This window comes from Nyctereutes procyonoides, unplaced genomic scaffold, assembly GCF_905146905.1.
Source record: "Nyctereutes procyonoides isolate TBG_1078 unplaced genomic scaffold, NYPRO_anot_genome, whole genome shotgun sequence".
NCBI classification, from domain to species: Eukaryota; Metazoa; Chordata; class Mammalia; order Carnivora; family Canidae; genus Nyctereutes; species Nyctereutes procyonoides.
Window position 1 is genome coordinate 14,408,967 of NW_026575040.1, and position 26,402 is coordinate 14,435,368.

At 39.8% G+C, this 26,402-nt stretch overlaps 1 pseudogene; it reads right to left on the reverse strand.

The window, feature by feature from the left end:
• Positions 1–992: 992 nt before the first annotated feature.
• On the reverse strand, positions 993–2,109 carry LOC129506430 (casein kinase II subunit alpha-like; annotated as a pseudogene).
• Between the last annotated feature and the right edge of the window lie 24,293 nt (positions 2,110–26,402).

Consider the following 26,402-nt stretch of genomic DNA (forward strand, 5'->3'; position numbering starts at 1 on the left):
AAAAGAAGGTAGAAAGCTTGAGATGAAATTCAGTGTGGCCATATCTTCCATTAGCTCTTAAAGAGTTGCTAACATGAAACCTATATAGACAATGTTTTCCTTTTGTAAAAAGCAGTAAGTTAAGCCCAGTAAATAACTGAATTCAAAATGGCCAAGTCAAAGAAAACCAAAAAAAAAGATTTTCCCTCTCTCCCCTTCCTCACCAGCCCAAGGAATAGAGCATGTGGGGAGATGAAAGGGGAGAGAACCAAGGTAAGGAGCCTGGGAAGAAAGGTATTCTAATTTTAAACTGAACTGAAACTAAAAGTAGAAGTGAGCTGGGTTAGGGTTAGTTCAGTAAGACATGATTCATATTGAACAGAAGTTTTTAGGACCTGTCTGCACTTTGGGCCGATTTTCAGCATCTCAATGAAACTAAGACATATTTCCACTAGATTCACCAGAACAACCCCCCTGAAGCACTTGGCATAAAGTGAGAAAAGTGACCAGCAGTACACTACTCTTTTAGGTTGGGTCCTCCTTCCTCCTTCCTTTCCACCTTCTTGAAGAAGCTACATGTTTGTAATCTATGGAGAAGAGAATAAGATATAAACCCCACAAAGTGTGTGATGGTGGGGGAGCAGTGGTGCACATGGGAAGGTATCTCTACCCAAATGCAGCAGCCAGGATTGAGGCTGGTTCTTTGGTTCATCTTTGTTCTTTAGTGATGAGAAACTGGATTTGAAAGGAGGTAAAGTTATGTCCTTAAAATCTTCCACCTGCAGGTAATTTTACAGGGAATCTCCAAGTTGTGAAAAGTTTGAGTTAAAAAAAAAAGAAAAAAATCAGCCCACTATAATTTTTTTTTATGACTGAACTAATATAAATCCACAAGCAATGATTCTGACATGGTACTTCTAAGTATTTCAACTATCCCTGACAGGCACAAGCTGCATCAAGGAGGGTGCAGAGTCCCCCACCTCTGCTTAGACATCAGGAGACAGAAGAGGCCGTTACTGCTGAGCACCAGCAGCAGCTGGAACAGGCATCCCAATCACTGGTGAGCTGCCAGAGGTCCAAGGGGTGATGGGGTTGGCACTGGTGCCGCTGACAGACATACTGCCCCCCGGCATATTAGATAAACCCATTTGAGACTAGTCCTTCACAACAGTATAGAAATAGGAGTACTTCATGGCCTCTGTTGCAGCAAGTCGTGACTGGTGATCATATTGCAGCAACTTATCCATGAAATCCGAGGCTTCAGGGCTGACAAGGCGCAGGTTTTCACTGTGGACAAAGTGTTCCCATTGCTTGTGGGAGTGTCTGCCCAAGATATAGTTGAAATGTGGATCTAATTCAATGTTGTATTTGTCAATAGAGTCCTATAAATCTTCTGTTCCCGAACCTTGGCTATCCACACCAATTGATCATAATTGTCATGTCCGTGGAAAAATGGCTCTTTCCAGAAGATCATACTTGCCAGCATACAACCCAATTTCCACATATCCAAACTATAATCATACATCTGATAGTCTACAAGTAGCTCAGGACCTCTGACATATGGTGAAGCAACTCTGACATTATATTCTTGGCCATGATGGTAAAACTCAGCCATATCCCAATCTCTTAGTCATAGCTTTCTGTGCTCATGATCAATCATGATGACATTATGGACTTCACGTCTCTGTGCAAAATTCCTATGCTGTGATAATAATCCCGGGCCTTCAGAATCTCATACATGTAAAATAGAATATCATAGTCTGTTAACATCCGGTACAATTGCTCAAAGTCTGTGTTGTTTATGTGTTCAAAAAACAAGGCGAGAGTTCATGACACAGGGTCTTTAACAATATCTGCCATTGTGATGATATTGGGACTGCCTCATAAATTCTCCAAAATCTTTATTTCACCTTTAACTGGCCTGCGAATTTTAACAACTTTTTCATTATTTGTGATGTTGATGGCTTCAAATACTTCCTTGTATTTATCCCAGCTGAATTTTCTAACCAGCTAGTAGTTATCCTGATTACCCTACTCCACCACATGTGACTCATAGTCCCAGTACTCTTGGAGTCTATGTGTGTTAATATCTATTTTAATGCTGGTCCTGCTTGGCACAGATCCTGACATGTCAAACAGGTTGGCGAATGAAGGTGGACTTGATGTTTGGAGATGTGGTGGTCACTGTGTTCAAAAGCGTTTGTGGGTAAGACCTTGTTTCAGACCTGTTTCCTTTAAACTGTAGTGGAAGCAGCAATGGCAGCAGCTATCCTCTCTACTCACACAGAAAATACAGTGGTGGCAGACGAAACGCAGGGTTCAGCAGCCTGGAAAGCTATTTTATTTAGTTAAGATGGTCAGAGAAAGGGACACCTTGGTGGGTCAGTAGTTGAGTGTCTGCCTTTGGCTCAGGGTGTGATCCTGGGATCTGGGATCTGGGATGGAGTCCCACATCGGGCTCCCTGAGAGGAGCCCACTTCTCCCTCTGCCTGTGTCTCTGCCTCTCTCTCTCTCTCTCTCTGTCTCTCATGAATGAATGAATGAATGAATGAGTGAATAAATAAATAAGATGGTCAGAGAAAGCCTCTATGAAGAAGTGCTATATAAGCCAAGATCTAAAGGCTAAGAAGGCTTCAGATGAGTGTGTGTGTGCATTCTAAATAGATCCTGATGTCCAAAGCTTCTGAGATGGAAAAGATCTTGACAGATAGCAGGAATTGAAAAAAAAAAAGTCAGGCTGTTGCAATTTTAACAAAATACACCAACTGATAAGCCCCACCAAGCTCACAGAGCTTACAAACAGCTTTTATGAACTGTCTTTTGAGTATAAATAAACAAAAAAAGCAGACATCTTAGTAACATCTCCAAAATGAAAGAAAAGAACAAAATAATTTTTTTTAAAAAGGAGAAGGTGGGAAAAATACCCCCAAAGTCAAATGATAATATTTTTAGAATGGTAAGAAGTGATATGATATCCATAAAACAAGGACAGGATGCTATGAAAAAGGAACAGGAAATCAAGAAGAATTTTTGAAGATTATAATCTGACAATCAAATTTTTAAAAACAATTGAACAGTTGGAGGATGAAATAGGGGCAATCTTATAGATCCTATAAAAGCAATACTCAAGATAGATAATAAACAAGAAAAGAGAAGATAATCAGAAGATTAATACAAGAAACAACCATCCAACTAATCTGTTTCAACAAAAAAACCAACAAATTAAAAGACACATTTCTTCATTTCTTAAAAAGATTTTATTCATTTATTCATGAGAGATACAGAGAGAGGGGCAGAGACATGGGCAGAAGGAGAAACAAGCTCCCCATGGGGAGCCCACTATGGGACTCAATCCCAGGACTCTGGGATCATGCCCTGAGCTGAAAACTCAACCACCGAGCCACAGGCATCCCCACATTTCTTCATTTTAAAAGGAATCGTAGTGTGTTCAGCACAATGAATGAAAGAAGACCTGGTACTTTCCATTGTGAAATTTAGAACCCAAATATAGAAGAGCCTAAAAGTTTCTAGATAGAAAGGAAAAATGACACACAAAGTAAAAATAATCAGGGTGACATCGGACTTTTCAACAGCAACACTGAAAATTAGAAGAAAATGGACCACTGGTTCAAAATTCTGATTGGATGTGATTTTTAACATAGAATTATATTCTATGTAAATTGTGAACCAAAAGAATAAAGATACAATAAATATATTTTCATAATTGCAAGGACTCAAATGGTTGTACTCTTCCTTAAAAAGGTATTGAATGTTGTCAACTACACTTCAGTAAAAGAAAAAAAAAGCTATTGAAGAATGGTCTTCAGCAAAGTAAGATTGTAAACCAAGAAAGAGAAAGGGATCCAGTCAGGAAAGATTTCACATAGCATAGGAGAGTGGTGAAGGGGAGTCATGAGATGTCAGTGGTGCTGGAGAACCAGGTTGAATTAATGCAGTAGGGCAGACATTAAGGAGGTAAAGACTCCAGTAAAAGATATGGAACTGTCAGGTTTTCTGATATGTTTGATTTGGGGAGAATAATGCCACTAGATATTTACCAGTATTCTTTGATTTTAAAACTCTGTGCTTAGGCTTCTTTGATAAAAATGAAAACCAGTTTTAAAAAACCACAAGTCACTGGACTGGATGAGATTGTTTAGGACAAGAGAAGAGCAGCTAAGATTGAGTCCTGAGAACAGCGTAACTAAGAGGCCAGAGAAAGGGAAGAACGAGAATCATGTGAGTTAGAGAACATAGGAAGGGGTGCTGCTACAGAGAAACTGAACGACATGAGGATTGAAGGTTGTCCATCTGATTTGGCATCCTATAGGTCTTTGGAAACTTTGGCATGCATGTTTCCAGTGGAAATCTTTTGTGTGGGGATAGGGTCAAAAGCCAAGTTCAAGTGGGGAAAGTTAGCATGAGGCCAATGTGTGGACAACTATATTTATGAAGCATTTGGCTCTGGACTCAAGAAATGAGGTTGTTCATGAAAAGCACTATGGGACAGCAGAGACTTTTTCTTTTGTTTTGCTTTTCATAAAACACGATAGAGCATGTTTGTTTTTTGGTGGGGCTGATCCAGTCAGAGAGAGAAAGACAGATAATGTGCAAAGGGGGAACAACCAAAGGGAGAACAGTATTTGAGGGGATGAAATCCAGGCTGCGTGTAGATGAGATTGGACTTTGGGAGGCTGAAAGGCACCTTTTCCATTTTAACCAGAGCAAAGAAAGAGAAAATGGGCTCCAATGAAGATTGCAGGTTTGGTGAAAGGAAGATGATTTTTCAATTTTATCCATGAAATGAGAAGTCATCATCGGAGAGTAGAGAGGAAGGAATGTAGGAGGCTTCAGGAGAGAAAAGAAGGTATAAAATAGCCCTCTCAGGGAAGAGGTAAGTAAGCCAACAAGAGAAAAATATAAGGCCTGCTGGGCAGTTTTGAGTGCCCATTTGAAGCTGGAGATCATGTATTTAAATTGAATCTTTGAGCTCCATTGCACTTTTCTATGCACTTTCAGCAACCGAGTTACTGAAATCGGGAATCAGATCGGGGAAGGAGAAAGTAGAGCTCACCAGAAGCTGGGGTTTTATCTGATGAATAAGGTGGATGGAGTGAGAAGTGGAAGGTTTTGCAAAAGAAAAGGAATACTGAGGGAATAGTGGAAGGCAGATAGCCAAAGGGCAAGAACTGACCCAATGAGAAAATGGGTCGGAGGACCCTATGCAGGAAACCTCTCGCCCTGGGGATGTGGTCTTGAGGGAAAGTAGGTATTTGCACAATGTAATTATCTTTTCTGGGGTAGTAATTAGTAGAACAGGGTTGCATGCTTGTCAAGAGAACCTGTGGAGCTTTCTTTAAGGCTGATGTTCCAGGGCAAGAGTAAAAGTGCCAACGTCTGAGTTACTGCCATCTTCCTTCTTCAGACCCCCCAAGGGAAATAATTCATTTAAATAAGAGTTGATTTAAAGCTGACCCCTTCCCCAGTATTTTCCAGCTCTAATACTCCATGTGCTGTAGAAAGAAAGGTCTAGGCTATGGAAAAACTGGTGTTTCAAATTCTGCAGCTTCCACTTCAAACGCTTTGGCTTCAGAGACTATTTGCCAGAATATCTGTTGTTTTTCATGTATTTCTTAGAGATCTGATATCCATTCTGAATAAGCAGAATGCACGTGTCCTGCTATAGCAAAGAGAAAGTCATGCATCATCTTAAGCATAAATGATAGGGTTTTATTATGTCAAACGAGGAGTGTCCAACTGGCCTTGCTGAATAATTATTGTAAAGAGGAAGAGCTATGGATCAATTACTCTGAAATCAATTATTTTGGTTGACATTTCTAGGCATAACTGCATGGTAAATACTGAACCCATAAGACGTGACCATTTTAGTTGCGTATCGCCTGTTCTTCTAACTAGCATGCTTTCTCTGGGTTTAAGAATTTCGTGTTCAGAATGCTCTTCCCCTGATCCACCCATATTTAGAGCTTCTCATCCTGTTGATCTCATTTGAATCCCACCTTTTTGGAGACATCTTCCCTGACCTTGTATACCATCCCCATCCTTATTCTCTATCATAGATACACTCTGTTACCTTCCTCCTGACACTTAGCACCTTTTATAACTATGTATTTTTGTGTGTGTCATTCAGTATCATATCCCCTATATGGCACCCATAATGGAAACCACAAATTTATATGGAATGGTTGAAAAAACTGGAGAAGGATGCCTGGGTGGTTCAGTAGGTTAAGTGTCCAACCCTTGGTTTCGGCTCAGGTTACGATCTTAGGGTGGTGAAATTGAGTCCCACGTTCAGCTCAGTGCTGGGAGTGGAGCCTGCTTAAGATTCTCTCTCTCTCTTCCACTGCCCCACCCACACTCTAAAAGAAAAAGAAAAAGCTGCAGAATCTTAGTATCTTGGGCATGAAGACTTTTTGCGGGATCAGGTGGTTATGCAATTGTTGGGTCTCCCATATTGGTCTTCCACCTCCATTTGGACAGTGACTTCATTTTTCTCTCAAAAGGATGCCCAGTATATGACAGGTGTCCTTAAATATGCATTCGTCCAATAAATGAATGGATGGGCAGACAAATGGTATATGTTTCACAATTTTTTAGAAGAAATAACTGCCCTAATATAAGTATTCTGTAGATGTCTTATTGAGATTTTCTTTTAACTGAGTGAAGGCAAGTTACAATGGCCTTAAAACTTTTCTAAGTAAAAATATTTTATCCTTTTTATGGCTGGATAATATTTGATTGTATATATACCACATCTTCTTTATCCATTCATCTATCCATGGACTCTATGGCTGCTTCCTTGCTATGTGAAGTGTAACTTAAGGCCTCAATCATTCATCTATCTGGATTCAGAAGGCATTTTTGGAAAAGAATCCTGTTCCTACTCAGAATGTTCCCTGAAGTTTACTCATCCCATACCGGGGTTGGGGTGGACTTTATTCAAGTTGTGTCCTTGTTACTTGCAACTGTGCCCAGTTTTGTTAACTTATTTGGCTCTACACTCAACCACTATTCCCTGCCATTTGAACAATGTCTAACTCACTATTACTTAGCATCTTCTATAACTGAGCTAGGAAAATGACACTAAAGGATGACAATGGAGAATGGGGATTTATTGAAATATACAGCACTTCCATTTCTCCAAGTTTTCCAAGCTGTGGTTCTGAACCAAACTGGAGCAGCCAGATGCTAGGTACTAGACGATGTCACATTTGTCCCAAAAAGACTGCATTTCTGAATATGCTTGGTTTTGATGCATCAGCCTCCACTGGGGACCATTGTAAACACAACCTGGGAAAAGCCATCCTTAAGTCCATTGTGAGTAATTGTTGAGAAAGTCATTCATTACCAGAGCATACCATATCTTCTGTAGGAAAGGCCACAGGAGATATCCTCATATGCTCTGGGTGTGAACAGAGGTTTGAAAATTGATTTTATAATTACATTATCATTGTGAATTGCTCACCTGATCAGATTCCTCTTTTCTTCTTGGCTTCTGGAAAGTTGATAACTAAGTATGGCTTGCCCCTGCAGGCATGCAGTCCTTGGATGCTCATTGAGAACCACATTCCTGGCTTGACTTTGTTTGCACCCAGATTTTTCTTCTTGTGCCTGCATTTAAACCCATGCCTTCGTGTCCTATGTTAGATATTCTTGGACATTGCTTTAGATTATTTTATTGGAAAGTAGAATATGTATATAACGAAGTATTTATTTTTATTTATTTTTTTTAATTTTTATTTATTTATGATAGTCACAGAGAGAGAGAGAGAGAGGCAGAGACACAGGCAGAGGGAGAAGCAGGCTCCATGCACCGGGAGCCTGACGTGGGATTCGATCCCGGGTCTCCAGGATCGTGCCCTGGGCCAAAGGCAGGCGCCAAACCGCTGCGCCACCCAGGGATCCCATAACGAAGTATTTATAATCCTTTTCTTGCTGAATCGCTTTAAGAATTACCTATAAGGTGTATGCAGAACTTAAAATATAAAAGGTACTCAATTATTGATTCTACTGCTGCAGCTCCATGATGGCACCTTAAATATTCTTACCTTGCCAGCTAAGTGTTGTCTGTAGCTTTAAATAGACCCTGGTTAGATTATTGTTTTAGCTTCAACTCTCAGCTCTCCCACACAATTACCCTAATGGCACATCCTGGATAACAGCTGGAGAGTATTAGAGATGTCAGTCTGGTTTTAATTTCATTAAGAATTACTTGGGACTGCTTCGCAGATCTGGCTACTAACTACTTACTGAGAGAAGGGAAGGTACTGAGCTTTGGAAAGAGGTCCTATTCATAATCCAGTGAGTAATTTGGAAGGGCCAGGTGTCAGCTAGGATTTTGCTACTCCAAGTGTGGTCAGCAAACCAGCAGCATTGGCACTACCTGAGCACTTGTTTCTCAGGCCCCACTGCCCACCTCCTGAATAAGCCTCTGCAATTTAACAATAGCCCCAGGTGATTTGTATGCGCTTTGATGTTTGAGAGGCACTGAACTGGGACAAACTGTGAGGACAGCGGTGCAGGCAGCCTGCAGTAGCTGAGGGAGAAGTGCCTTGCTGCCAGCTCACTTGGCAGAATTTCCATGGGATTATGGGAAGAGGATGCACGCTGTAATCTGATGAGTGGTTCAGATCCCAGCTCCACTACTTGTGTGTCGTGTGACCTTGGACAGTTTGCCTCACCTTTCACAACCTTAGTTTCTTCATTTGGTAAGTAATCACACACCCCTCAAAAGATTGCTCTGAGGATGGAATGAAATGATGTATGATAAAATGACCCACAAAGAAATACAACAAAGTCTGGCAATTTCTAAGCAATGACTTATGACAACTGGCTGTGGTCTTTGCCTGAAGGACACTGGTTGTCATGGACATCTCTAGATCAGAGGGCCTGGAGGGTGGATATCTATGGACCAGATGCCAGAGTCACCACACACTCTGTCTCTAAGAGCCCAGGGCTCTCCAAAATGTGAGCATCTACCATTGAAACTTCTCTACAAGCAAAAAGGAGCCAGGACTTCCTTGCCTGATTCTACCTCAGGGGGAAACCAACTGGGAGACAGTAGCCCATCCTGTAGAGTAGGAATTATGAGTTAGACAAAGAAAGGGGAATTAATTGACTCATAGCCCACAGCTGACATTCATGGACTTGCTGTTTGGACACAGCTCTTTCAAATCTGTGCTTCTTTTTTTTTTCTATATGGTAGTTATTGAGGATACATTGAGATACCCATCATTGTAATTAAGAGTTTAATGATACAAATCTAATAATATCAATCCTGGGGTGAGGTACCCTTCTATTTAATGCATATCTAGGTCCATTCATCAAAATAGGGAGTTTCTTGTTTAAGCATTTTTGTAAATATAAATGATGTCTCCTTAATTACAACTCCCTTCTATGTCACTGGCCTTGGGGCTCTAATATGGTTTTATGATCCTGCTCATTGCAATTAGGATCTCATCTCACACTGAATGATCTTTTTTCCTTAAGGACAGTGACCAGTGGCTTACTCTACATGATTAACTTGGTAGTATTTCACCCACATCTTCCTGGGCTAGAAAGTGTCAACATTTCACATCAGGACCTTGATTTACTAGCCATCTGCTTAGAAGTCTGTCATCCACAGGGATGATTTCTTACTCCCTCCAGACTGCAAGACTTTGCCAAGGTTCTAGTGAGTCAAGGCCTGACCTTGAAGGCAAAAGGCATACCGTCCCTCACTCTTTAATTGGTTTAATTGTCTGCCTGTAAAGGTAGGCAGCACGCCACTGGTTTTTCTTGCCAAAATTTTTACACATTGGAGATGTGACTTAAAGGAAACCTCATATGGGATCTCTGAGGAATTTCTTTATTGAGACTTCAGTGTTAGGATCTTTGAAAAAGTAATCTTTTAGTTGGAAGAAACAGAGATTTGTTTAGGTGCCTCTGGGAGGAAAAAATAAGAGATTAAATGGAAAGATACAGGTGTATGCTAACACAGGAAAAGTTGGAGAACTGGGCAATAGCAAAGTCACGAACTGTGCTATTTTGGGGAATAGGGTTTCTTCACCATTCAATGACTCTTTCATGAGGGTGCCCACTGTTTTTATTTCCATCACATTTAGTTGCGACTTCTTAATAATTTTATCCCACTTGCTACATCAAAGGCTGACAGGTCCCTCCACTCTGTGGAAAATCTTTTATACTCAGGCCTCATTAACAGTCTCTCAGTCTCTAAATGGTAGACCTATTGAAGAATAACTCTGATTGGCCCAGTTTGTTTTTTAAAGATCATGTATTAAATTGGTTTTAGGTCAAGTGCCCACCCTCGGTCCATTCTGATCATGACTCCCAGTCTTTTTCTTTCAGGAGGGACCATGGGTGTCTCCCCTGGGAGATGTCATGGGCAGGGCATGAATTTGTAATTCCAGGGCACATCCTAATAATTCCAGTTCTCCGACCCATGCTTTAAGCAGGACAGAAAAAATAGTTACTGGAGTCATAAGAACCACCAGTTAAACAACCCCACCCCCTGGTGACCTCAGGAGTACCCAAACATAGCCAGACGACTGAATGAGAGAAAGATAGCAAACACCCTCTCCAGAAGGTGTCTAACCATATAAGTTTGCCTTCGCTGAATCACTAGGGCATTCCAGGCCCCTTTTTGACCCTCTGGGTCTTGTGTATTCCTCACTTCCTGGCTCTCAGGCTTTCCCTGCCTCTAGTTAGCCCTAGACTCTGACTCTGTAGACTCAGCCCAGAATTCTTGGTGCCCAGGTTTTGATCTGCAATTGCTGGCCTCTGAAGTTTGCCCTTTTACCTAATTTGTTTTCCTTTTCATCTTCTCATTTTGAAAATCCAACATGAGGACAAGATGCTATAGTGTCTCCCTCAATTATGAGCATCTAGCACAAGTATAGTTAATAAAATAGTGTGCATTTAATACGGTGACTCTCCTCTAGAAACAATGTGATTGGGCCATCAACTGTGTGGAGTATAAAGTAGCCATTAACACTGAGATAAAAATTATAATTTTTGAATAAAATTATAATCTTCATAATCTATGAAGAAAGATTCTAAAATAGAATACTAAATAAAAATAGTGTAAAATTATTCTTACATTATGAGTATTCTTATATAAAATATGAGATAATATGGATAAAGAGAGTCAGAAAATTTTTAAAATGGAAACCTAGGGTGCTCACTTTGCACTTTTTCTAAAAATGATTTTGAGTTTTGGTTGCTATGTTTTTACATTTAATTTTACATTTAGTTTAAAAAGGCTGGGGGAATGAAAATGGTGTGAACCTAAAAAAATAAGGAATCAGGAGAAGAAGGTTCATTTTAATTAGCCAGGCCCAAATGGTCATGCAGAGAGGCCCTGCTGCTCCCTCTCTCTGTCTTGAAAACAGTAGAAATGTTTTAAGGTGCATTGCCAAAAGTGATCAATAATTTTTCTTTCAAATCTTCTTTGTTGGGCTGATCTGAATAGTGGAGAGTGCTGACCAGAAGCATAGAGGCAGAATGGGAGAAAATGGAGCTTGGGACTTGACTTAAAAGGACAGAAGCATGCATTCTGGGCTAGAAGCACCAATAGGATGAAGCAGAATGGTCTTCCAGGATGATGTGTTTGGCGGTTACTGAGATACCCAGAGAAAATCAGAAGATCTCAGTTGATTTTCATTAGTGCAAGGGACTGACATCTCAGAGGCCTATGTGTTACCCAAGATTCCAAGGCCCAGGTGACTAAATGCTAGGGGACACTCAGGATGGGGAAATCAACTTTCTCAAGCTAATGTCTGTGCAGCTACTAGAGTTATTAAAGCAGAATTGTCCATCTGTGTGTGGCACCAGGTCTCATTACATCAGCATCTCCACACATGAGCTGTGGCTTCTGGTGGTTTGGCTGCACTGAATAGGAGTTAACACAGGGAGACTTATGTTCAGTTTTGTGTTTAGAGATGAAACTGGCCTCTATCATATGTAAGTGACATTAGGCTTCCAAATAGGCAGCCTTTCTGTTGATGAATGTCATTTGTCAGAATCCCAGGGAGCATGCTTATATCACTAGGGATTTCAGATGGAACATTCTAGATCTTGAGTGTATTCCTTTGCATTGGAAGCCCAATAGGTGATAGATAGTGGCTCTTAGGAAGAGGATCTTAGTAAATCTAAATGAGTTCCATTATTCCATAGATGCCAAAGAAGCATGGATGGAAAGTAGTGTGCTAGAGTAGCAAGCGTGTTGAGATAAATGTCCAGGAACGGTATTCTCTTAGCAGCTCCACAGCTCACTTGTATACCTTTGGAAAGGTCTTCCAGGAGCTGAGTTTCTCTTCTATCATATGAGAAAAGAGCTATTTCAAACTTGTTTTAAGTTATCTTAATTATTACCTGATTCAGTCCTATTACTCTACACCAGTCAACCCATTCCAGGTTTCCGAGTCAGAACCCAATAATAATAAAACCCTGAGTCTTTTGTCTAACTGAGAGTCACATCCCGAACTGTTTCATTTTGTCCAAGCTTGCTTCTTAGCTGCTCACAGCTCAGGACCTCTTAGCTGAAGTGTCTTATCAACGGTGAGATGAGCTTCCTGGGGAAGAAGCCTATGACTCCAGTCTCCCCCTTCCCACACACTCTCTTCTTGGACTTGACATTCTTCTAGACCCTCCCATAACAGGCTGGCCCACTGGACCCTCCCTGGAAACATTCCACTGCATCCCCGTGCCCCCAGCAGTAAGAACTACATAGTCATTGCTTAGTGCTCTGTGATTTTATTCTGAGCCCTGCACTTAATCAGATAAAGCATGTTAGTATAAGATAGGGGATGGGCCTTGCTTATTCTTCTCTTGCTGATTGAGAAATATTTAATATTTCATATAGTTGTCCTGACTTGGGAGCTGAGTATATTTTTAAAATATAGGTGACAGTAACAACCAAAAACATGCAAACAAGCAAAAAAAATCTTGAATAAACCTGAGAATACTCTGTTCCAGAGTTCATCACATATAAAATGAGCCCTGAGAGTCATGAAAAGGTACCTTATAAATGAAAGAATTTTATGAACAATAAGTTTAGAAGATCCTGTACCATGCATGAAAGTATATTAAAAGATCTGAGAAGTCCTATGTTAAAGAAACGTATTTAAATTTGCCTAACTCAATATTTGCCACATTAATTAAAACCAGAATCCTTTGTTCATGGGTGCATATGCATATATATCATGGCATTGGAGTTACATGGAGTACATTTAGGGAAACACCCCTTTAGAGAATCAAGATATCTGTAATGTTCTCTATCTATCTTCACCTCTATCTCTCTCTTATCATCATAGTTATTATCATTTAATAAATCTCCAGTTGCCTGCAGGTTATAACACACTAATGATCAGAAAACAAGCTGATGCAGTGCTGTACAAATATTGTGTTTATATACTGAGAGTAGCTTATGGTGATACATTCCTTGTGTCACTTAGAAATAACTTAGTAGTTACCTGCAGGCATCAAGTTCTAGATATGTGAAATGTATTAGATACTCTGGGAAAATGATCAAAGCAAAAAAGAAAAGACTTTAACAGCCTTATAATCAAGTTGGAAGAAAATCTATCATATTACATACGAAATAATTTGAAAATAACTTTGAAGAAACCTATTAATACCTGAAAAATAGTAAAATAAGGTCTATGGAGCTATCTAAGAAAATAATGGTTAGAGTAAAGTGAAATTGATATCAAAAGTAACCTGGAGACAAATACAGGGGTGAATAATCAGAGAGCAATAGAATTCTGGAAGCTGGAAAACTCTTAAGCAAGACATAAAAAACAGCAGATCTGAGAAAACCCATTCTAAAATTGAAAAGGAAATGGCCAAAAATCTTTCCGATTTCACAGAATCTCAAAAAGACTCAGGAACTGATCCCGTCAGTAGCCTCAGGAAGTGAGGATAGAGAGGTTAAAATTAAGGACGTTGGGTTGGAAATCTAAGGAACATATGATCTCCAGATCTCCTTCCTTACTCCTGACAGCCCAGTAACTGCCCTTCCCTCACCCCCAGTAAAAGATTTAAAAAGGTGAAACATTCTCTGGTTTGGAGGAAGTCAGCACAGTTGAGAATAGGACTACTGAACTGAAACTGGGGCAATTAAGAAAACAGACATAGGGACACCTGGGTAGTACAGTCATTTAAGCATCTGACTGTTGACTTTGGCATAGGTCCGGTTCTCAAGGTTGTAAGATCGAGCCCTGCGTCATGCTCTGTGCTCAGTAAGTCTGCCTAAGACTCTCTCCTTCTCCCTCTGCCCCTCCCCCACTAAAATAAATAAATAAATCTTTTAAAAGAAAAAAAAAGCAGACATATTCAATGCCAAGAACTCTAATACTCCCACCTGTACTGCAGTCTTTTCCCAAAACAGTGGAGGGCAGTCAGGCAGGCAAAATCTAGACAGAGATTAGAAAAGTCAATTCTCAAGGATCTGAACTACCCAAGAGGAAACATGTAAAAATAAAAGCAAGATGACAACAAAGACAACAAAGAAAGATGTCTAGGGAAAGCCTCTAAAATGGAAGATGAAGACCCAAATAAACAGAAATTAGCAACTTGAAGGAAATAGAGACTAACCGGAAGAAGGAACTTCCAGAATATCATCATCACTGTCCTAAGAGATTTTAGAATATCCTTCAACCATAAAACAAGAACAGTGTACTATTAAAGGATCATTCAAAGAACAACCACCACCATCACTACCTCTTGGAAATTCACATTGAATAGAAAAAAAAAAAACAAAACAATTGATAAGAATTTTCAAAAAAAAAGATAAATGCAGGAAAATTCCTAGAAACATAGGCAAAAACAAAGAGAAGAGAAAAATATGAAAATTAGATAGCCAGCTCAAGAGGTACAACATCTAAAAATTTTAGAAAGATGGAATAGTAAAAAGGCATGGAAAGAAATAATCAAAGAAGATTTCAAGAAGATTTCCTGGAGATGAAAAACCTGAGTTGTCTGTTCCAAAAAGGTTATCAAGTGCCCAGAAGAATGGATATAAATACACCCAATACAAAGAAACATCATTCTGAAATTCCAGAACACACTCAGCTTAAAGAGAAAAACGTGTAAACTTCTAGGATGGAAAAAACAGGTCACATAGGAAGGGTTAGGAATCAGAATAGCTTCAGATCTTTCAGAATTAATGTTGGAAAATATTAGGTAATTGAGCAAAATTCTAAGGAAATGTTTCAAATCTGGAATTCTATAATAAGCCAAATTAGCATTCAAGGAATAGATGTGAGATGTAATATCTCAAAACATTTGTTCACCACGAGAAGTAGAAAATGTGAGATACAGGAAATGGTAACTCCAATAGAGCAAAGGAGCAAAGGAAATCTCCAAGATGATGGAGAAGGAAAATCCCAGCATAAAAGCTGTCTACAGGGTATGGAGAGCAACCAGTCTACTGTGGAGTGAGTCAGGAGTCTACCAAGAGACTTCTTCAGAAGATAAAATTGGTAGAATGCCTACTGCATCTGAGTGTCCTGAAAAGAGATGTAGACAATTGATAAGGAGTTTAGTTTGTGACTGAAGTAGTGACAAAACATAGAAACTAAGCAAAGAAGCAAAACAAATAAGAACACAATCATTTATTTTAGGCAAAACAAACATGATGCAGGAAAGGAAAAATGTCTCGTATTGAATAGCACTTACACAGTTTGCATAATAAAACACTGGTGAGGTCACTTCTAACCAAAATTATAATGTGACTCCATTGGAAAGTGGATGGAGAGGAGGAGTGTCTATGTCTGTAGGAGCAGAAGAAGTAAAGAAAGATAAATCCTCATCTTTCATAGTGGGAAATCAATACTTATTACTAAAACTGAAGAATCAAGAGGTAGCAATGCAAGTGTATTTTCCAGAAATCTTGATCTAAATATCAAGATAGCTAAAAGATTTTGGACCTAGGGAGAGAAAAATGATAAGGGGAACATGCAAGAGGTGAGGGAAGTCTTTTTTGGGTTCTCTGTGTTTTTGTCATGGTTTTTGTAGAAAACCTTAAAGAAACTATTTTACTCTTTAAGATGTGCATTTATAACTTTGATATAAAGCAAAAAAAAATCTGGAAGCAAAGAAATCTATGAAAGAAAAAATGAGGGAAGATTTTACAACTCATTTTTAAGGTTATTATAACCTTGATCTATATGAAAATGAATTTATAGACCAATCTCAAACATAGGTGCAGGAATCTTGTATAAAATATTAGCACATATTAACACATCTAATTTAGCAGCATCTAAAAAAATAATATGCCAAACCCAAATGGATTTAGTCCCATAAGTTCAAAGATCAAACAAGCATTTAAAAATTGATCAATTTAACACACTGAACTAGCTAATTAAAGGGAAAAACATCATCATCTTAATAGATTAGGAAAATAATTTGATAAAATTGATATCTATTCAGGAAATAGATCCTTAGAAAACCAACTTTTGGAGACAACTTCCTTCATTTGATGATAGGTATCTATTAAAAATCTATGTTATACTTTGTATTTAATGAGATATTTTGGATGCAGTTCCACTAAATTAAGAAACGTAATAAGAATACCCATTATCACCACTTCTAAAAGTCCAGCTCCTGCATTAAGAAAAATAATTGTAAGCATTATACAGGAAAGAGAAATGTCCTTATTTATTATGATTATTTTTATAGGAAGTCCACCAAAATTGATCAAAAGTTTTCATAATTAATAAGAAAGTTCAATATGAGAGCTGGTATCATTTTACTGTTAAAAATCAATAGTGGGGCAGCCCGGGTGGCTCAGCAGTTTAGCGCCGCCTTTGGCCCAGGGTCTGATCCTGGAGACCGGGGATCAAGTCCTACGTCGGGCTCCCTGCATGGAGCCTGCTTCTCCCTCTGCCTGTGTCTCTGCCTCTCTCTTTCTCTCTCTCTCTCTCTCTCTCTCTCTCTCTCTCTCTCTGTCTCTCATGAATAAATAAATAAAATCTTTTAAAAATAAAAAAAATCCGTAGTAAAAATATATTTTTATATATACCAAGAATAAACTATTTCAAACTGAAATGGAAATAAAACTTTTATTCACAAAATAACTATAAATGTCTCAGGTAATTAGTACTATATATTAAATGCGTATTGCTCTGGAGAAGATTTTAAAACATTATTGAATAACATAAAAAGTGTCTGAATTAGTAGAAAAATATACTGTGATCATCAACTGGGAAAGTCAGTATCACGTAGATGTCAGTGCTCTCCACATTAATCTATAAATGCAAAGAGTGTCAATCAAAATCCCAAGGAAGATAGAACTTGACAAGCTGATCCTAAATTTCATGTGTACAAGGAAAAAAGCCCAAAGTGGCCAATTCAGTTTTGGAAAAAAAGAACAGGATTGAGGTTATCAGTGCTGCTTGCCCTGTCAGATACTAAGATTTTTTATAAAGGTATACTAAATAAAACAAGCATTACAGACATAAAGATAAGAAAATAAACCAATAAAACAAACAGAAACAGCTATCAAAATGGATGATTGATATAAAACAAAAATGGTATTACTAAGTAGGGGAGAGCAAATGGACTATTAAAACATAATATGTGGGGACAATTGGCTATCTATATGGAAAAAGATAAAATTAGATCCCTATCTCATTCCATACATACCTAAGTTCCAAGTGAATTAAAGACTTAAGTATGGGGGCAGGGCACCTGACTGGCTTAGAGATTAAATGTCTGCCTTCGGCTTCCCAGGGTCCTGGGATAGAGCCACATTCAGGCTCCCTGTCCAGTGGGGAGTCTGCTTCTCCCTCTCCATCTGCCCAGCCCCCCTCCCACTCACATCATGCACACACAGTATCTCTCTTTCTCAAATAAATAAAAAAATTAAAAATATGTCTTAAAAAAGACTTAAATATGGAGGAAAACTTTAGGTCTTCTATAAGAAAATATAGAAGAACATCATTATGACTTAGGGTAGAGAAGGATTATATGAACAAGACACAAAATATGACTACACGAAAATCATAATATTCTGTTCAACTACAGACACAATAAAAAAAATGAAGAAAATAAATCCTAGGCTGAGAGATGGTACTCATCATGCACATACTTAACATAGGATTGATTTCCAGAATCTATAAAGATCTCTAGAAATAATATGAAGCACAACCCAAGGTGAAAAATGGCAAAAAAAAAAAAAAAAAGCAGTTCAGAGAGGAGAAACCTCAAATGAGAAACAAGCAAATGTAATCATGTTAGCCCTACTACTAATCAGAGAAATCTGAAACAGGACAGTTTAGAGACCACTTCACACCAACCAGATTGGCAAACATTAAAGGGACTGACAACATCGAATGTTAATAAAAATGTGGAGATATGGGGCTCTCAAGAACTGCTGGTAATGATATAAATGAATACTGCCTTCGTAGAGGGCAATTTGAAAATACCTAGAAAAGTTGAAAACGTATGTGCCTTACAATTCAGCTCTTCTATGTTTAGTATGAACCCTAGGGAAACAACAACAAATATGCACAAAGAGCCATACAGAAAAATGTACAGTAGCATTGTTTGTAATGGAAAAAAAAACCTTGAAATATGATCTCAGTAACAATGAGTATTACCCTTTGGACAGAAACATTAATACTGTGACGTATGCTGTGTAGCTGCATTAAATCTCATCAATGTAGCAGGTCAGAAGTTTTCTGGCCACCCATTTCAGGTCCAGTACCATGTAAGCTACATACATTCGGGGAAAAAAAGAAAAAACCTTCCCACTCAGTGTCACAGTGATCAAAAGGGCAAAGGTGTATCATCATTTAGAATAGAGTTCAGATGCCTTGGTAGGGACTAGTCCAAAGTTCTTTTTTTTTTCTGATTTAAGAGAATACAAATGTAATATTTTGGAATATGAACTAGCAAAGATTGACAGCTACGCTAATCAAATATTTATTTGTCAGTTGTAAAAATGCCTTTTAATTTTGTGCATTTGCACTTAGTGAAAGCTACAGGTTCTACAAGTGTAAATGTGGTTGGAAAGAATCGATATAAGCCAATTCCCTGATGATTAGTGGGCTCCTCTGAGTGGTCCCTAGTGACACATTCTCCTTTGAACACTTAGTACTTTTGGCAAGAGCCACCACTTGGACTGGGCAGCTGTGATTTCCAGAGGCTCTGAACATCTGTCCAAATTGTGGCACAAAACCTTCCTGTCCCAAATTGACCTCATTACTCATTTATAAACATACAAATAGATGATGGGGGAAAATCATCTTTGTGCTCCACAAGGGACTGCTCATTATACTCCTCTTCAGCTCTGCTGCTGGCTTGCATTTCTGGGGAGACCTGGAGAGCTTTTCAAAGGGCAGTCTTAACAAACACCACATTACCACTTTGGATGCAGCATGGACATAACAAGCCTGGAAAGAAAGCACAGTCTTTGTCCCTCCTATTCAGAGATGATTCATGTATGTAACGTGAACACATCGCCCAGAAAGCTTGTTCTTTGATGCTTATTTCCTGTTTCCTCTTTTAATGAGCAGCCCAGGTTTCCCTGTGTACTGTGGGCTTTGTGAGTCCCTAAATGGTTTCTAGGGAGCTGCCAGTAGCATTAGCTGGTTTGGTAAAGCATTTGGATACCCTCCCAGTTTCCACTTCACCTTTAGATGAGGAAGAACCCAGTTGAAAGCCCTGATCAGACTCTGTGCTCCCTGCAGTTTTTGTAAAAGCCCAAGGGCAGCTCGAGAAGGATGAATCTTTTCAATTTTCAGATCCAACCCAAGTAAGAGGAAATTAGTAATATTCCCTAATAAGCACGAGCTCCTTTTTTGTACGGAAGATTCTTTTTTTTAGAGGTTTTTTTTTGTTCTGTTTAAGACAAAGTCAATCGACCCATTAATAAGTGTTAAAACATTTATAGATTACCTAGCACGGACCACTTACAGTCAGTGGTCAAGGGTGTGGACAAGCCTGTGTTTGACCCCTACTCCTCGTACCTCCTAGCTGTGTGGTCTTGAGCAAAACCCTGAGTCTCCCTAAGCCTTGCTTTGCTCTTCTGTAGACTAAGGATAACACTAGCAGCTACCCCACAGGGTAGTTGTGAGGATTAAATGGGTTAATACACACAAATTGCTTAGAATAGTGCCAAGTATGTGACCAATGTTCAATAAATGTTGGCTACTGTGAAAACCTAGCACTATGTTACACATTTGGGGATAAAGGAAATTATACAGCACTGTTGCTTCCCTCAAAGGTATTTAATTAAAAGAGACAAGTACTATTCATATGAGATAATTAGGGTACAAAACATTTTCTTTGTCAGCAGCCTATGCTGAGGTCAATTCCTAAGCAGAGTGACGCAGACTATTAGGAAATTGATGGCATCCATTCCGCCAGTTCCGAAAGAGTTAACAGGGTGACTAGATGGAAGAGCAAGAGAAACATGAAAGGAGCCTCCCAGAAAAGGGAGAACTTGAGCTGGCCCTTGAAGGGCCAGCAACATAGAGATCTCTGGAAGGCCATTTTAGAAGTAAGAGCCATGTGAGAGAAGAGACAGATGATGTAAATGTGGCACAGAAGGAAATGGGAAGACAACCCCAAAAATGGGCACCTCTGACTCTTTGCAGCATCGCTTCTGAACTGTGGACCTGCGGTGACCTTGTTCATTGCTTTTCCAAACAGACACCCTAGTTTCTGTCCATGTTATGTTTTCCCCTTAGCCCCTTTCCTTTACCCAGCAGTCCAGACACTTCCCCTCATGACTACAACTGGAACCTTGCCTCAGCTGAACTGCCTCTGGACATTCTTGTGGAAGTGTCTCCCACCTTAACATGGGGCCTGGTATCTATTCCCCAGGATAGTAGTCTTGTTGGATTTGAGCCAGATGAATGTACAGTAAATAGACATGCTAATCAATGAGATTTGTTGTCAGCTGCTTTGTGAATGCATTTTTTTATGTGAAACCTATCAAAAGTCTTTGTCGTCTTCCATTTAGCTGGGGATATAGCCAAATTATTGCTTAGAATCAGTATTACAAAAAAAAAGAATCAGTATTACAAAATCTCTTACAGAATTGATAGATATTGTTTTGTAATCTCCTCACCAAATCTCCAGGTAAAAGGTTAAAGAAATTATCTAGAATACTTTTCTCCCCAAAATGCTTTATCTGAACAAAACTAACCTGAGCTTCCTTCAAAGTTTTCTCCCCCTGCCCTCCTATTGTCCTTTAATTGAAAATTTCATGTTCATTATCCATCTTGAGTGAAAACAAAAAGCAGCTCAATGCATGCATGCAAGGAGAGAAAATGGTACAACAAAGAAGTGAAAGACTTGCTGGTACTCTAAGAAATGAGCTTCACGTTTGGTTCTTGGTAAGCCTAAGAATGATTCTCCATCTCTAAGTGGAGCTTTTCAACACTTGCCTCACATCTCTCTTTAGAGATTTCCAGGAGAATCACAAATCTTGAGCCCTCTGACACTCACCAACAGTAAGACCTCCATATAATAGGCCCATTGCACTTGGTCTGCAGCTGAGTGAGGTGGACTGCATTCCTAGAATGTGTTCATATTGGAGCATGTTCCTTCCAGACTGGTCCACAGCTTCTGAGCTCCAGGATTATGCTTTCATAGGAAAGGGTGCTGGGGAGAGAAAATTCTCATAGGGGAGATTTCCTATCCAAAGCCCAAGCTTTTCTCAACCCTTGATAAGGGAATCTCTTAAACAGTGCTCCTTCCCCCTCTAAAATGCCAGCATCTGGCAAGAGACCTTTGAATCAGAACACAATAATTCTGCACAATTGTATGGCACTTGCTGGCTTACTCTTTGGGAATCCACTGGCATACAATGCACTGGTGACTGGCCCAGAAAAGAAACATAGTCAAGGCAACAATAAAAGAGAAGAAATTTTGCTTTCTATGTTACAAGTCAAAGAATTTGATATATTGGGTGAAGCAAACCACAAACATGGCTTTAAGCTAAATGTGCATGTGAAGCATCTAGATAATGGAAATAACTCTGAACTGGTCAGAACACCTCAGACATACTAGATTGAATCTCCTCCAGTCCATAGATCTTTTATCAGTGTCTTACTACCTGCTAGGATTCGTGCGGTGCCTGGCACAGGTAAGTATTTAATAAGTGAACAAAAACTACACATTAATGACTCAGAGCATCTCAACAGAATCAATCAGAAGAGTGAGAGATTGGGGAATCAGGTAGGTTAATGGGGTTATGATTGTTTGTCTAGTCCGTAGGGGAGAAGACCTGAAGCATTCATGATTTAACAGGTCAGTTTCATCTATGCAGGAGAGAGCTCAGTGGTCCACAGTGTAGGGAATTTTCATTTTACTCTGGCACTAATTTGTATTGCACGTGCTGGTGGGTTAATGTGTGTGATCCCATCAGATGGCTCCTGAGTGAGCCTAGCAGACAGCTGGAATCTACACTTGAAACAGATTTTTGTTCTCTACTAGCATCTATGCGTGTGTTTTATGGGAGAAATTGTGTGGGCAAATTTAAAATTTCAAAGTCCTCAAGGGTCTCCTGGGATTAAAGACTTGTCATACAGAAGAGGAAAGAGCATCAAATCTAATAAATGGGCCGATGAGGACCAAAGGGCAAAAAACATAGGGAGGAAATTTCAATACTAGAATAAGTTTCCTTCCAGGGCAGCTTAATGACTTCTAGGGAGTCTTAAATAGCCAGTTTCTCCATGGTTTTGCGGTCAAGGGAACTGAGGACATTTATCTTCATATATCCAGTACTCAGCACAGTAGCTGGCACATTAAAAGGTTCTTGTGAAATCACAGAATATTAGAGCTTTCTCATCCAAGCACGCCACTAACTGGCGAGGAAAACAAGCCCCAAAAGGCTAACTGACTTGCTCAGCATCTCACACTACAAAATGGCAGAGCTGGTACTAGGGCCCAGGTCTTTTAGTACCATTTCAGTGCTATTCCTGATAGAGAAACACTTCACATTTATGTTCATCAAAATACTCTTGAGTGCTAGATATGCTACACATATTAAGTGGTTTCTCAAGCTATTTCTAGAATTTCCTTGAAAGGAAAGGTTGTTTGAGGACATGGGGAATTGAGCTTTCCCTTCACCCCAGCTTCATCATTGTTCCACCATCTCCTCCCCAACAGAGAATTATCGGGAAGGACAAAATAAAGGAGCACAGGGAATTCACGGCCTCTGAAGGGTTAGACCCTCATCTAAAGAATTAGAACTTCAATATCTCAGTTGAGGGAGGGTCACTTCTCAATTCCTTTGTTTGACTCTGGCACATGGAGGAACCTCAACCATTCATTCAACAGGCATTGATAGCTTCATTTATGTTCCAGGCACGGGACACTGTTTTGGGTGCTGGATGGATGCAGAGAAATGCTGAATGCTAGTCCAGAGGAGACTAGCACTGCTTCCAGGCATGGTACATGTATGGAGGGACAAATGAAGTGCTGGGGAAGCTCCAGAGAAGGAAAGACCTCATCTCTTGGGAGGTAATCAGAAAAGTCTTTCTGGTCTTTGAAGGAGTAGGATTTGCAGATGTGGTTAAAAGGTCATTCTAGGCAGAGGGAACCAAGTGGGTGGAGCATAGAAGCTGGAAAATATGTATGTATGTATGTAAAATACTAAATCAGTCTGCCAGAAATGGCAAGCATGGGTAAGCGGTTGGTTCTAAATTACTGAGACTTTGATGTAGTTAAAGAGCTTAGAGACTTTTGGAAGTCATTAATGGTTGCTAAGTAAAGTGATGATTGAGTAGGAATATGGCAGTATTTTGCTGGCAGTATAGTGGAAGTCGGTGTAGTGGACACTGTCAATACTCTGGCAAGTGCCCATGTCCCCTCAGATCCCTTTTACTATTTCTCTGTGCCCCTCTTCCCAGCTTGTGTGTGCTTCTAACAGCTCACACCTGTGACTTTATTCAGCCGCCTGCCTGCCTGCCTGCCTGCCTGCCTTTGGGCAACAAGAAGCACTTTGACAAAACAAGCAGAGTGCTGAGAATGCTAGGGAACTGACATCCCTTGGGGAGCCCTTAGCCAGTGATAGACAGGGTGGAGATATGAAAGCCCAGCTCTCCCCACCCCCCCTCCAGTTGGTACAAACTCAGAGGTGTAATTATACTCCTGAGTTCCTTGTATGATCAGGCTGGAGCTGGGATTTTGTGAGAAAGCTCATCTTGTCTTCTTTTCTTCTCCTTCCCTATCCTGCTTCCTGTGCTCCTACCAGTTTCTCCCAGAAGCCTTCTGGAACACAGTAGTTGCTCATTAATCCTTATATCAGGATCTGCTTCTGACAAATGGGTTATAGCCAGTTAGGAAGCTACTGCAAAATCCAGGCAAGAAATCACAGAGCCCAGTGCCAAGACAGTAGTGATGTGACAAAGGCAGGGAAGGGACAGGTAAAATATTCTAGAAACAAATAGACAAAACTTTTAGAGCATATGGGGAGGAAGAAGTAGGAGTCAAACAAGAGTCTTTAATTTCAAGCTAGATAACATGATTCTGTGGAAGAGTTGGAGAACCCAAAAGGAAGAGTGTATTTAGGCAGGGAGACAGGTTCAGTTTGGAGATGTTGCTTTGCAGTAATAGGAGAAGAATGCCATATGAATGCTGAACAGCTTGCAGAAGGGGTCAGGATTAGGGATCTCCTTTTGGCAGTCATTAAGCATTGAACTATTCACAGAAACCATGATTAAGAGGAAAAACATCCAGAGAGAATCTGGGCTTTGTGTTCATCTGTGGGAGTCCCCAAAGAGGATATCACTGTAAAGGTCTTGCCGTTGGAAAAAAACAAGTCCTATTCCTGCAGTGGGCATGACAAGGTCTGGGATGGATCTGACTTCTCTACCAATGTCTACTTATAAAAACACTCCCAGTGAGAACTCTGCCTAAGTACTAACCTCTACTCTCAAAGCTTCTTCTTCAGAAAGGTGTCTGGAAGGCATGCAGGGGCCTTGATGCCCACTGGAGAATAAACTGTGACAGTTCTTGAGGATGCCTTTCTAAAGCAACATTGCCTTTGAAGAGTTAATTGGGGAATTGTTGATGAATCTGTTATTTTCACCTAAAGACCTTCTCACAGAATTTTAAAGCTGGAAGAGACTTGAGGGTCTCATTTGACAGATACAAAAACTTGAGCCTAACAGTGTGTGGACAGTCATGGTGGGATCATGACCAAAGAACCCATGCCTCCTAAGTCTACCTCTGGGCTCTTTCTTCACCCAAGGTAGTGCCCAACCTCCTACCATGCTCTCCCTCCCTGTCCTGGACTGCCATTTCACATCCTGGTCATGTGCAAAAGGCTTTCTGCATGGAATCATTCTTTCTTGTGAAATAATGAGTTATACATATATATTGCAGCTCCTTAGTATGTCACTGTATTATTTTTAAGCATTTACTATGGTAAGGATGTGAAAATGTTTTAACATAGAAGAATACTATTCAAATGTACAACAATGCAAAATGTATCTATTCTCTGGTGTGGTTCCTCTATAATGAGTATAGATGTATATTGGGATCCTGGCATAAAATGAAGCCACTAGACCTATGTTGGACTAAACACCTTTCTATCATTTTCACTCGCACTGGCCTCCAAGCAACCAAATGAACATCATTTGTATCCATTAGAAGGAATTCATGTTTAAACCCAAGCTCCTCATTAATTAAGTCAAGAAAATGTCCCTGCTATGAAATAATGAAGCTCACAAATATATACTGATTAACAAACATGGGCCAGATATGATATGAGGTTCTAGAGTTAGAGAAATGCAGCACAATATATGCCCTCCAGAAGTAAGGTCTACCAGAGGGAAGAAATAGAAAGTTGGTGCTTGACATTGAACAGGGATGAGTTGGAAGTGAGCCAGACCAGAAAGGCAGGAATGGAGGACATTATTTCAGAAAAGTCAATGATTGCAAAGGCAAGGAAGTAGATAGTGCTTTGCTGCTTTCAAGAACTATAAGAGATTTAGTATCAGGCACATATGTGCTAATTGAGTAAATGAATGAAAGACTGAGTGAATGTCAGTATATGATAGCAATGGATTAAAAGGATGGGACAGGAGGAAAGGGCCAAATGTTTAAGGGCATTCTACGGACATCTAGGGGCTCAGTCAATTAAGCATCTGACTCTTGATTGTGGCTTAGGTCATGATCTTAGGCCTGTGAGATGGAGCCCCACATTGGGCTCCGTGCTGGGCATGGAGCCTACTTAGGATTCTCTCTCTCCCTCTCCCATTCCTACTCCATCCCTCTTAAAAAAAAAAAAAGCATTCTATACCATCATGGCTTATCTGGCTTTATATACTCCAGCCCAGTGGTTCTCAAAGTGTGGACCAGCAGCAACATCATCTCTTGGGAAATTGTTAGCTGCAAATCATTATGTCTAACCCAGGCTTACTGAATCAGGAACCCTGGAGATA